Source organism: Varroa destructor, unplaced genomic scaffold (assembly GCF_002443255.2).
Source record: "Varroa destructor unplaced genomic scaffold, Vdes_3.0 BEIS01000001.1, whole genome shotgun sequence".
NCBI lineage: Eukaryota > Metazoa > Arthropoda > Arachnida > Mesostigmata > Varroidae > Varroa > Varroa destructor.
The window spans coordinates 40,692,322-40,706,085 of record NW_019211454.1 but is presented as its reverse complement, the minus strand read 5'-3'; the positions used below and the strand labels follow the sequence as shown (position 1 = coordinate 40,706,085).

Genomic DNA, 13,764 nt, shown 5'->3' with positions numbered 1-13,764 from the left:
GTCCGTCGCCAGGCGCGTAACGCCGCATCAGCAAAACGGAGCTCAATTTTAGACCTGTCGGTTAGTATCACGGGATTAGGTGCGGAGTCAGAACAGTGCGCTCCTGTCTCCTAACTTGTCCTTTTTCGCTCGCTGGCTGCCGCTTCGTCGATGGCCTGCACATATTAAATCATGGAACAGCAAGAACACAAAACGTTATCTGGCCTCCTGCGCTGTCTCTCCTGCTCTATACTGAAATCCGTGAAACTCGAAATGTATTGCACGACGAAGCCAGGCTTCTGCAGGGTCATTGCCAGCAGACAATTACGTACAACGTCACGTGGGAGGTTTCGGCCCAGTGATATGAAATTAGGAGTCGGTGGAACAACCTTATGGGTGGACACGTGTGTGTCTTAGATCGACCCACCTACATAGACGCTAGTAAAGTAGTATCATCAATTTGCTATCTGCATTGTTTCGTCAAAAAAGCATGTTCGTGCTTGATCAACGTCAAGGATTGTGGCGCTACATTATAACGCAACGTTGTTTTGATATAATAGTTTTCAAAATAGTTGTTTTACACCAGTAAACCCCAATGTGTGAAACTAAACTTCGTTGAAAACCTATTAAAAAGGAATGATATCACTGCGAGTTGATCGCGTCCATATAAATAATACTTAGAATAGATACCGGAAAACACGGTGGTGCGCGCGCAAGTAGCTGTTTGATAATTTCCTGGATATGTAAGGCCGATCGAATCTTTGTTCAGTGGTTTACCGTTAAATCTTCATTTTGAAAATGTAAAATTTATTTCAGATATTTGGTTAACATATCTGCTGGGAATAACAACAATCTTCAGGTTCAATATTGGTTTCGGTGACACTGCATATATTGCACCATATCTAGGCTGTAGTCAAATTTACTAAACGTACGAAACAGGAAATGTTACGTGAATAAATGTAACCCGGACAATCGTAATGTTGTAGACTTCATAGCGGTATCGTATCACCGCGTGCACATTTTTTTTGCTTTGGGGTAAATGTTTTTTAATAACGTCCGTGTACTTTTATTAACTAAAACATTTATTCTTAGAGAAAAATACTGTAAATCATGATCCTACTTATTTTACAACGAGGACCAAAACTCTTCTCTGTTCTAATTGTTACTATTGTAACAGCGGTGGACAGGATTGTCATGGGTTTAGTGGTAGCAGCAGTTCATTATTAGACATTGTTGTCGTCAATATACTGCATCCCGTTTATATACATAGATGACACTCTATTCAATTAAACAACAAGCAAACGGTAAGAGAAAACAACTTTCTCCTTTCCCTTCGTTGCCCTTAGGGATATTGATTGTGCTTTGACACAACAAACAGCTTTGAATCGGCCAAACGAAGATGGCCTGCTCGAATAGAGACAAGACTTAGTAACGGAACATAAAAGAATGTTTGGTAGGGCAGAGCGCACAATACTTGCTACGCCATTCTACCATCATTACCGCTTGCGGAAAAATCTTCCATACACCTGACGGCATCAGTGGCACTGGTTTGTTTCCAAGCACTCTTATCGAGTACGCAGGCAGCGTGCTACGGTGTGGGTCGTCGTGATGTCCGATCCGTGAATACGCTGTCGCGTGACGGGGTGCGCCAAAGAAATAACTACGACGACAATTATTTGAGTATTAATAATAAAATCGAAGATGAGTACACTCCGTTTTCCACCGTAAGCAGCATAGCTGGCGTGAGCAACTCTTGAGTGAACAGATTCTCCTAGTCCCAATCGCTCTTTCATTTGCTTTCTCTTCTTTCTTTAAACATCCCGGACCGTCTTCCTCGTTCACGCCATTGCGCGCAGTCTAACCGCTGTAGCGGAGCGCGGCCCGCAGACTGGCCAGACGACACAAAAGTGAAAAGCAGGGAGAGCAAGAACTCGGCAAGCCATCATGCACAGTCCGAAAAACGAGCAGACCTTCATAAAAACAAGATGATACTGAATCGTATCCGTTGCTGCCATGGCTAGCTATGCTGGCTAATTCGTAGTCAGGGTTGCTGCTTTTGCCAGCGGAACTACATCGGCATTGGGATAGCGGCGCAGTGTACGATAAAACATTAAAGGCCCAGAAACGGACGAAAGTGAAGAATCAAAAGGAAGAATTTACAGAAGCCGTTGTGGCGGCAACAGCAGCAGCATCACCGCCTGCATCACCAACACTACCTGAAGAGGTGAGGGTCGTACTGGAGTCCCAACTCGCGTATGTGAAAGCGTTTTTAGACTGCGCGTGCAAGAAAAGCTGTGAGATAGGAAGAACTGTGGACTCGCCAGCGGAACAAAAATGATAAAAGTAAGAAACGGTTCTTGAAGAATACTCTTTGAAAGACAGTGAGAGTAACGAAAAGGAAAGGAAGGCGTGGGGGGTGGCAAACACGCATCTGAAAACTGCCCTAGCTGATCTGTGGTTGCGAAGTGTTTTAGGGTAAGCAACACACCAGGAACGAAACTATCGCGGCCGGCTGGCAATCATGGCGCTGGCTATGAAAAACGTTGGCTCGAACGCAAGAGTTTGCTACTTTGCTGCTCGGGAGGTGGCATGTAGTCCAATTAAAATGAGAGCTGGCATTTTTATTTTGAGACAAAAAGCAGAAACGACTACTAGAATAATGACTACGATTCCAACACGACAAAAATTGCACGCCATTTGTAATACGCACACCGCCTGGAGGGCGATGGCAACACCGAGAGTATAGCAGACATCAGTTGATCAGAAAACAATTGCTATCAGCTACACTATCGTACGTATGTTTTACCGAAAAAACGTCTCGTTTCGCTTGATTAAATCAAATTAACTGCTCAAATTAGTATGAGACAGATCTTATCGGCATTCATGACCTTTGTAGGAAGGTGTTTGCTACATTATTTGGAGCAGTTTCTGTTATGGAATAAACAATAACAGCATTTCTATATCAGTGAGCAGTGGCCGTAAGCGCTTGTATGGTATATCATCTCAGCCTGTCTGCCTGCTTTACTTTAATAGAAATGAGGATATACACCTTCTCCGACGCCCATATGATTTAAAAGCACACTAGCATGTAGATTGAAAGTATTGCTTACCACGTAGACTGAATCAATTCGATATTTCGTCACAGCGCTCAGTGAGTGGGCCTGTCAGCCGTTGACGTTTGTTCCTGCTGGGATAGATCCGCGCGTAACACTATTGTAGACTTTCGTTATAGGTGACGCATCTCCGCCTCCGCTCACATTTCCTGCACTGTCGGGGCAGTTATTGCTATTCATGCTGCTAGTTTTGTGGGCGCTTGTCTATCTTGCCCACTGGCTTAACCGTAGCGCTCTGATTCATCACGGTGTGGTTGGCCTCATAACCGCAAACTACCATTGAGAGTAAAAAAGGTGAATTGTGCGTGCCATGATTGACGTTAGCAGGCGTTATAAAGGAACGGACCCAATCCGCAGAAAAGCCAAAAACCATAGCCGAGCGGAACTGTCTGTTAAAACGGTATTAAAGTCGACTTAGACGGGGTAATTTAGCCCAGAAGATGAGGCAGTTAGCGACCGCTGTCATTGCAACGACTGTAACGGTCATCGGCCAGGTCGTGATAGTGGTCGGAGGCGGCCTACGTGCTGGTCATTTTTCTAAAAGCCTTAGTCCTGCATTCGCGATCAGTCAACGCTTTAGATGCGGATTAGCAAGATCAGATAGATGTTACCGTCCGATATATCACCAGAACGACATTAACAACGGCAGAACCGGACAGCAGAACTTGAACAGGAGCAGGAACAATGTCTTTCGTAACAACACACATGTCTCAACGGAGGCCAAGACAGTGAGAGTGGCAAACAAGGGAAGGTTGTGTTTGTTCTCATTCTATCCTCAGCGCCGATCACCGTCCACGTTTTCCCACTAATGGAAATAGATATCAATGCTATTAATCGTTGCTTAGTGCGTTGGTGTTTTATTTGTTCCTACCGGCGATCAGGCTGGGTCCCATTTTTTGTCTTATGCCTATCCCAATACCTAATTTGTTGTTTCTTAGATTTACGCGTGGTTAGCGGCAGGCGATAAGCCGCAAACAGCGGACGATCGCTGATTGACAAAACGATTGTTATCATAGATAGCTTCGGTTTGATTGCAACCGCTAACCGACCAGCCGAAGACCAACCTTTTGGACGGTCGGATTGTGAAAAAGAGGTTCCTGCTGTCTTCTGGGTACTATACGTAGCTCGTCCGTTAAACTAATGAAAGCAAGGCGATAGGGGACAAATGGACGAAAGGTGCATGTTAGCAGGTCAGTAAGTTCTCGTAGTTCGCAGCAATGATGTTCGTCCCAGAGCTTAACCACCTTGACGAACTCATGAAATATTATAGAGCTCAGTCACTGACGTTCGGTCATTTCTGTGTATGGTAACATGCTGCTCATGACTTAAAACTAAACTAGGCAGTTGACAAGTGGAGATAGAATCAAAAAAGCAAAACGGGAAATGAGAAAAGAAGAAGGATAAATAAAAGTGAAGAGGGCTGTGGTACACAAGTAACGCCAACGCAGTGCTACAATGCACGTTCGGCGACCCATGAGCGCGGTGTTATAACAGGTACCAACTGTCAGCAGGCTGATCGATTGACGGAAACTAAAGTCTAGCAAAGCAAGGCGCCTCATAGTTGTGCTATAAACGAACGAAGCGCCGTGCCATCGCTAACCACAAATAACATATATATATATGTTTACTGATTTTGTCAATATATATGGCTTGCTGCTGCTGCTGCTGTTGCCACCGTTTTTGGACTGGTTCGTTTGAACAAAATGGCGCGCTATGACAGCACTTCAACAGAGCGCTTCATAGTGACCCAGGAAAACGCACCAGGGCATGTCCTTCAAAGTCGTCAGACACCTTACTCCACGGTAGGCCTTTTATATAGTTAAAAATCATACCTACAACGGTAAAGCTCAGCGAAAAACGTGGGGCACAGATGAGCGAACAAAGGTGCCACTTGGCGTAAAGAGAAGAACAGGTTGGCGACGGCTCGCTGCCGCTCCTGTTGTTGCAGCTAGGTGAGAATGATCGGGCGTTCCGTGGGCGGAATGAGAAAATGGCGCGTAGTTATATGAGTGGAATAGTCACACATGGCAATGGTAGCCTTTATGGCGTCGCAGCGGCGTAGCGAAGCTCTGGCTATCGGACTACTGCGTCCCTCGCCGGCCGTTAGAATGATAGCTTTGCCGACCCATATAAAAAAGCTTGAGTGTGAAGTTCATACTTGTCTGTCTGTGCGAGCAGAACGTCCCTAGTGTAACTTTAACGCCAAAAAACCGAGCGTCAATGACACCCACACATACGCCGTTCTCTTCTACGTAGGTCCTTCTTGCGTGCTTGGGCTACCGCAACTCGCCTGGCGAAAGTGGCAACGTCTATATACATCTCACAGTGCGCAGTACAACCCGGGTAAAAGCCGGTTGCAATAACAGTCTCTTCTTCCAGCACGAGTTGTGACCTTTTTGTCGCTTCAACCTACCCTAGACTGAATGACAGGCATTCTACGCCAAATCAAGCTTTATGGTCTGTGACGGTGTTTCGTACTCGTTTGGTCACTGGGCCTGGTCTTTACCGTCGTTTCAAGGTTCCATCTTGTTCCCAAAGACCGTCAAAAGGGCGGAGTCAAGCGAAACTCTCCTACAGTGAAGTGCTAAGATGCCACGTCCCCTCCTCCAACCTTCAGCTGCCTGTCGTCAACCACTGAGAGAGCCAACCGACCCCACTATGCGAATCCTTATGCTCCAATGTTTCGGACTATGTGCTAGACCGTTCGTGATCCCTAGTGGTCTCACCGCCGAAGAAATGTTGCTCGTTTGCCTGCCTCAGTCTTTTCAGAAGGAGAGAAGGCGTGATGTGATGGGGAAGCGTGAAGCACCTCGCTGCTGAAAAACCAAGCGATCCCACGCTCTTTCTCCCTGTTTCTCCCTTAACGGGGCATCCTGTAATCAGGGTTGAGTGGTGGCGTGGCTAAGGTCTTTGCGGAGAAAGGCTCGAATGCAAAGTAACACGCAGAAGGGCAGGATGCGACGGCGATTTGATAGAAGGAATGAGAAACACAATGAAAACTAAAAGAATAGAGAACGCCAGAACAGGAAGAAGAGACCCACAACGGAGGCGCATTAGGAAGAGAAAGCGATAGAAAGAGGCAAGAACCCGCTACTGCCACGGGTGTCGCTTGCTTTACGCATATCCTTACAATCTGACAGCCAAGCCAGCAGGTCAACCCCATCAAAGACTATCTGGTGGATTGCGTGGCTGACGACACTAGTTCGACTCATCAGCCAGACGTACGTACTTTGGAAATTGATTCAGAGGGAAAGTAAGAAAAGGAAAGGCAGTTTAAGAGAAAGTGAGAGCAACGTACGACGCACAGCACTATCCTATCTGCCATCCGTTTGAAGCAGCTTTGACGAAGGTTCAACGCTCTGCTGAGCGCAATGGTGGAAGTCAATAAAGGAAGTCGACTCCAGTTCGGCTTCTTAGTCCCGCCGCTCTCTGGCGTACCGATGAACTAGTGGAAACTAGTGCACAAACGAAAATAGCGTACACTCGGGACGGGGAGTACAAATCAAGCGATACGATCTCTCTCTCCCTCTTTCTCTTGTACGCTATGCTTCTTTAGCCGTTCCTATAATGCATTCGTTGCGGAACAAAACATACGAAAACCGTTACGGAGCGCAAGTGGGACCCCAGTAGATTGCGAAGGATTGCAGTGGAGGCTAGGCGGTATCTGCGCGAAGGTTAACATCAAAACTCGATCAAGGCGTTACCCTGGGAAGGATCTGGTTCTTCCCGTAACGTACTGGAGCAGTAATACGAGTAGGCACCGCCATTCGATGATACAACATGTCATTTTAGGACAGGCGAAGTTAAGCAGCTGGGCAAGGACAGGAAAGGCCAGCTTGCAACCGAGGGCGTTCTTCCGCCGGTTCTCGCTTGTTTGCCGTTCTACTGTGTGTACGCGGCTGACACGGAATCATAGACAAAAATAATGGAGACGCAGAACCGAATGCGGAGATGTCACTATAAGCAGTCAACTCAGGAGAAAGTGAAGGAGAAAGAGCAATCGGGACAAGGGGGGAGAAAAGGAAAAGAAAAACGAAACTAGGGTTATAGACCGTTACTATAAGACAGGGTGGTTAAGTTTGTCATTGTTTACCTTCTTTCACTTGTTCTCGTTTTAAGCCCGGTTTGTCGGTCTCACTGGTCCTCGCTCATCCCTTTCTTTTCCTGCTCCATACTCTCTGTTGTCTTTTCTTTGGATCTCCTGCGCAGACCATCGAAATAAGACTGTAGCAGCTTCGGCATCGATGTTTTCGTCCGCGTCGATGTATATGTCGATAACGATACTACTCCCGCAAAGTGTTGTGAAATAGAATAGAGAGACAAGATATAGCATTCGAATAGAGCTTCCTGTTCGACGGGGAATGGTGCGGAGGCGGAAATAGGGGGCGTAGTGGTAGCGCATAAACGACAAAGCCGAAACGGGCGGGGTGGAATGGATAGTGTGTTTCTGAACGTTCGCAACAAACGACGAGAGACAGTTACGGGATAACGAGATGCCGCGATACCACGAACGAGAACAAAGTAAAATGTTGCGCAGCGGCTATGTGGGCGGGAGGACGCGACAGTGATGGATTCAGAAGGCCACTGGGAGCAACGGTGACGGCGGCAGTAAGATCAGTAACGCCAAGCGACAAAGCAAAGGCGAAGAACTCCAGAGTGTAAGTCGGAGACCCAGACGTAAGGTGTACTACTACCTTTTGTACTTTTTTTACTTTCATTCTAGTTCTGCGCGGGAGGTGTGACAAAGTGAGTGAGAGCTTGATTTACAACAATTTGACCTACAGCCCTGTGATTGCTTGCTTTCAAAATAGGCGTCATCGTCCGTATATTTGTACACCCTTTACCTCCCTATCCCATACACTAGCTTATATATTAAAGTCTGTTAAGCTACACTATGTTACTGCTCCAAGGTATTTTGTGATGTCTCTTGAGGCGCATATCTATAAAAATACGCCTTAAAATGGAAAATGAGATGTCTTTATACAACACCGGGGTACTCTCGCTCCTTCAAAGTTTAGCCGTTGACTAATAAGCAGACTGAGCTGCTAAGGAACTAGCCTGCACGCTTGCCCCGTATACGCATATTCTCATCGTCCAAGTTACTAAGCCCTTTTTTGGTCGTCGGATGACTCTACAGCCCTGTTTTCATCCAAAGAAAATGCTAACTAAACATACTGCCCTAAAATATCTTATTCAACAACACCCACCATATATTCACCTTGATATTAATAGGGTTCGCCCGTTTATCGTCCCAGTTATAGTCCTTAGAAGTTTACATAATGCATATAATGTAGTAGGTCATATATAGACGGTCATTCAATAAGCCTCGCTTTTTCGCATCACATCAGTGGGACGAAAACTGAAACTTAACCCAAAATCGGAAACGTTCTTTTCAGTGCACGCGGAAAAACCTTTAGCAATATGTACACTTCCGGTGTGTGACTAACAGAGCTTTCACACTGAACATTAACAGAAGAGTCCGAGCAAGACGTGGGGCCCTATACTTGGAAGCGCATCATGGTTGAAATAAGTCAAAGTCAGACGCCATGGTGGCTGACCATACTCAAATGACTTCAAATATTTGAACATAAAAGGTTCGGTCCCCTCTCTTTCCGATCCGTCGAGCACGTAAGTCTTATTTGAGATTCTCTATTTTGTCGTCTTCCGCGTGACCTCAAATATCTTTTTTTCCCTGCACTCACATTACTAGGACAAACCTAAGAAGAGTTTGTCAGTCGACATGCCGGCCTAGATCTTGCCGTCGCCCTCGTCATCCAGATTTTGCATCAGAACCCACTAACAACCCACCTGCCCTACCACTCTAACATTTCAGAACGCCAATATACGTGCATCGGTTGAGCGGTAGCGTCGAGTTGTGGTCCTCCCAACAAATACAAGCCAGATTGTTTTTTCACTTTTGCTTTACTTTGTTAAGTGGTATAGTTGTCTCTAGTGGTTGCGGGCAGTGTAGGGACTGATGCTGAGACAGAGGATGATGATGAGAGAGTGTAGTGAGCCATCGAACCAGTTAGCGTGTCTGAAGCAGTGCCCCGGGAGGAAAGCAGACAAGACCAAAGCAAAAACTACAAACCATCACTGCTACTCTTTGCCTCACTTACAAGCCCGCCCTTTTTTTTGCCGTTACCTTCAGCTCTGACAGCCTACCGCCAGCCTCTGCGCTTTCGACGGGTAGCCTGACTGGGCTTTTTCGAAATAGCGCAGCCTCCCTTGTCCGGTCGGTTTGTGGAGAAGACCATTAGGGAGTAAAAGGTCCTAAAACATTTCCAATCAGCTTCCGGACAACAACTACAATAAGAGAAAAAGCAGTGAAAAGCTTTGCGATACAGTACCCTGCTCCAGAGCTATGCCCGTCAAGCGCAAAGGAGCAGCAAACGCAGCGCCAGGACTATCAACAATAACATCTGCTGTTCTATGTGAAGAAACTTACGAGTGCCTGCGATGGTGGGAAACTTCAAGTCAAATTTGACAAAACCTTGTTTCGGCCTTTAAGCACCCCGCCCTCACCGAAACAACGACGGCAACAGCAAAAGCCACAAAGTGAACTATTGTGACTAAAGTCTAGTTCGAATGCCAGATGGCTGCCTATATAATGTGATTCCTCCATGGTGCGTTTCTTTGACGGGCGGAATACGACGAAAACAGAAGAAAAAACAAGGATTAAGCTTTGCAAAAAGCCCTACTTGCTGGACATGACAGAACGATCCTGACCATTGCACGATGGTCAGCACACAATAATATACGTATGTGTATGTACATGCCTCTGTTTCAATGATGTAAGCCATGAAAAGCTAAAGCACAGTTAAAGGGGATGGGGTAAGGGAAAATACGCTGGCACATGGTTAAAAATCCTAAAGATCAGTCTTTACAGCATGTTGTCTTTATATAATGATCCTAACTGTACAATAATCTGATGAACAGCAAAAGACGTCCTTAGGCAGACGTCTATCACTTCCAAGGTTCGTTTACAGCCTAGCACTATAACAACAGCATCCATTGTTGCCTGATTTCGCGAATCGTGAATGAAATCTTGTATGAATCATCTTCGTTTATGGCACCTCAAATGTACACTGTAGATGTTCTGTTGAGCACTGGGCGCTTTACTGGCGCGTTATGGCACCCTTAGTTTCAGCCAGCGCAATGATGCAGTGGAGCAACGAACGACGAAATCGGATATCGGTCTGCCGTTACCATGCTGTCACAGAGAGTATACGCGTACCATAGAAGCTGTACACTTATCTGGGGGCATTATTGTCTAAAGGTAGTGTATAGCAGCCTTATCGGAAAGGGTCGCTGACGCGGCGACATTAGCCAGGCAGAAAGTCAGTTTCTTGAACAGGCACGAAAGAAGGCAGACAGTCAGGCATCAACCCAAGCACAAGTAAAAACAGGAACCCAAAGGCCGTAGATGTTCCTGACCGATGGTAGAGGGGAGGCCTTTCAGAGGGCAGACTATGCGATATCTGTACAGTCCCAGCGGAGAAATAGGCTGTGTTCTTCATGGAACGACTAGCAGCATCGGTAGCAGTAGTGGCAGCAGCGCAACTACAGCAAGACGACGGCGTTGGCGACGATGATGACGCTCGCGACAATCCACATTAGCAGCAAGGGCATTGACCAAACCAGTAGTGACAACAGAAACAGCGAGCTGCAGAAGCTACTGTATGGCAGAAGGTCATAAAGAAGGTTCGAGTCCTTGGCGTCAAAGTGCTAGTCCAAGCAGACAAGCGGATAGGCGTGCAAGCAAACTAGCGGGTCTGCCTGCCTGCCTGCAACGAGCAAGTCGGTGCCGAACCGGCGCCGCTGGCTGGTTTAGTGTTTTGGTTCCTTGGGGACCTGACTAAATGGCCTTTCTTTTGGTCGGCATACCGATCCCACCCGTAACATCCCACCAATCCCACTATTCTACTCTGCTTCACTACGCCCGTTTGGCTCAGGGGCATGAGGAATTTGACGTGAAGGAAGGATCTTTAGTCAGATGGCTATGTCTTTCCTGGTGGTCGCGATCAAGCATCCGAAGACATCCGTTACGTACTGAGCGTCATATATGATCTCGACTATAAGCCCACATCCACGATTGTTGCCCATTTCAGATACCCTACTTCGAGTCACCTTTATGAACCAATATACGGCAAGGTTCCAGTTTGAACTATGCTACTGTATATCCCACAGTTCGATATTAAATTCTGCTAAACAGGGCAACTATTATACGGATAATGCATGCGTTGTCAGAATACTCTCATTCTAACGTTTGATTACAATTTTCAGCTTTATTTTAGTATAATCCTTTCACAAATTACGTCTTTCTATTGGGTAGTCTAGTATGATGTAAGTCCCATGTGGGATGGTCCTATTCAGGACCCATTTCAGGACGCCTGTGTAACCCACACTCTAAATTGACACCTATGGTTTACCCTTGAAATAGTGAACTAATGCAGAGCCCGGTTGCTGAACGTCTAATTCACCAGCCAAGCACATGTTAACGTTTCCGTACTTCGAATATAATTGGATGTTTTTTCTGTTGCAACAAGCCTAATTTGAATGCTCATTTATCTTTTCTTCTTTGCCGATAATAGGCCACTGCTTGCGCGTACAGGTCGTGATACCGCCATTTATAGACTCAAAATACGATCAATGTCTTATGCTTCAGCGAACAGACATGGGGTCTATTGAGTTAGCGCCTTTTTTTGCGTACTGTCATGCTTTCTAAAGCGATACGGCCGTTAACAAAATTAAAATATTGCTTTTATTATACGCAAAAGTGGTCTTACCAAAGGCAGGAAATTAATAAAGAATTGATTAAAGCTATCTCAAATGAAGGGTAATGCCACCGACAATCCTGGAAAGACCCGAACCTTATGCATTATACACCGATACGTTTGTTTTCAAAAAACATCATTGTAGTCAATCGCAATCGTAAAATCTGAATCTGATGAACTAATTAGACTAATTACGTGTAGTTCTATCATAGGAAGTTGAATCTGTTATAGAGATGTATCGTTTAAACTACCAAGGGCATAGGACAGGTTAGGGCTTATTGCTCAACTATTCCCTGTATATACATGCGCCCCATTTCGTTTCTGTTCGTGTTTACCACAAGGAAACTGGATTTGTCTTCAGCATTTTGCACATTCAAGCAACGATGCCAATTAGGCAGAAGAAGGCTGGTATGGGGGGTGAGAATCCCATTTTCTTCACCTATACCTTTTTCGACTATTTATCTATGTGTCTAAAAATAGACTAACTTGCCGTTTACCCACTTAATGTTCCCCCTTCGTCAAGCTGCCGCAGCCGGATAGAGGTCGTATCCAGTCATTCATCGTCAGTCCTGGCTGTCTTCTTACCTTGAACCTTCGCCACCATTACCACTTGCTTGGCAACACCCCTGATCGTAAGGTCGGGCAGAGATAGCCAGTAGACATCGTGAAGCAGAATAGCGACGGCCAACGTGGGACACCAAAGTAAAAAATAGGACCAGCACAGGCAGCAGCCAGGGCTGCAGAAGGCAATGAGCCAGCACCATCAACGGATTATCGATGATAAGCGGGTGCGGTATAGGGGCGGTGAAGTGACGATCAAGCCCGCCAGTTCAACAGCTAACTAGCAGACACTAGCTGTCTACTGTAAAAGCAACTTAATAGCACTGTTGAAGCCATCAGGCACAGTTAGGAGCGTTAAACAAAACGAAGAAAGGGTGACTTGATAGTAGAAATAATAATACTTGGATAATTGGGTTGCGGAAAGAGCCACTGTTTCCCCCTTAGAAAGCACAAGCTTGGTCATAAGCTAGAAGGTACACTTGCATAGGAGATGGTAATCGCCAAAAGGGGGCTGACCCTGAGGCACGATTGTTGACCGCTAAAGGGTGCACCATCGCTCGGAGAACAGAACAAATATTCTTTCGAGTGTGGTTGCGCGAATTGCAAGTACACACGAACGGTCATATTCGCAGAGAATGAAATAGTTTTCAACGCTAGCCTACGTACACATAATCAAGTTCAGCTTTCGATCTGCTATCGCTTGCATATATATATATATATATATATCTCTTTATCTGCTTATCTCTCAACCTTTTTGTTGCACTCTCTGCTTAGCAATTCTTTCCTCTACTGTCCTATTAGAGTGAAGCGCTTACCGTTGGTGCTTCCTTTCCACGCAGCTATTAGCAGTAAGCAAATCCACCTACCTATCCATCCACCCAGTCAGCATCTGCATATTCAGCATATCCGATGATGCGGTAGTAGTTTCAAGTATCGGCAGATCTGTAGGTTTCTGCCTGTTATTTACTGCAGCAGCCAGTAAAGTTTCTGCCACTAACACCGCCATCGCTACCACTACGGGCACCACAGATGGGAATGTAAACCGGTAGTACCGTTGTATGTACTGCTGCTAAAGCTATAGCTTAAGCGCGATTTCATACACCTGGTATTAGTGGTGAATAAACAGGGCATAGTGAAACAAAGTAGACTTCGGCGTTTTTCTCTCTGGTCGTGACACTGACATTCGGGAGAGCGCTGAAAAGGAGTCAGCGGCAGCGTGTTTATGTTCAGACTGTCGACTGTTTACTTCTTGCCTCTGCTGCCACCTGACCCTGCCTGAGGGTGCCGCTTTAGGCCGAATTACGATCAAATCAATGGGAGTACAAGCAAGAAAG

The 13,764-nt window shown here is 46.0% G+C and overlaps 1 protein-coding gene and 1 long non-coding RNA gene across 4 annotated transcripts in view; both read right to left on the bottom strand.

Annotated features, from left to right (window-relative positions):
• LOC111242932 (GTPase-activating Rap/Ran-GAP domain-like protein 3) overlaps positions 1-13,764 on the bottom strand; it is a 389,128-nt gene that overhangs the window by 171,609 nt on the left and 203,755 nt on the right. The window lies entirely within an intron of this gene.
• LOC147758636 (uncharacterized) overlaps positions 1-13,764 on the bottom strand; it is a 38,355-nt gene that overhangs the window by 21,375 nt on the left and 3,216 nt on the right. Inside the window, exon 3 of one of the 2 annotated variants that reach the window (XR_015318504.1) lies at positions 7,186-7,375. The exons of the other annotated variant lie outside the window; for it this stretch is intronic. This is a non-coding gene — a long non-coding RNA (uncharacterized LOC147758636). The remainder of the gene's footprint in view (positions 1-7,185; positions 7,376-13,764) is intronic. 2 annotated transcript variants of the gene reach the window in all.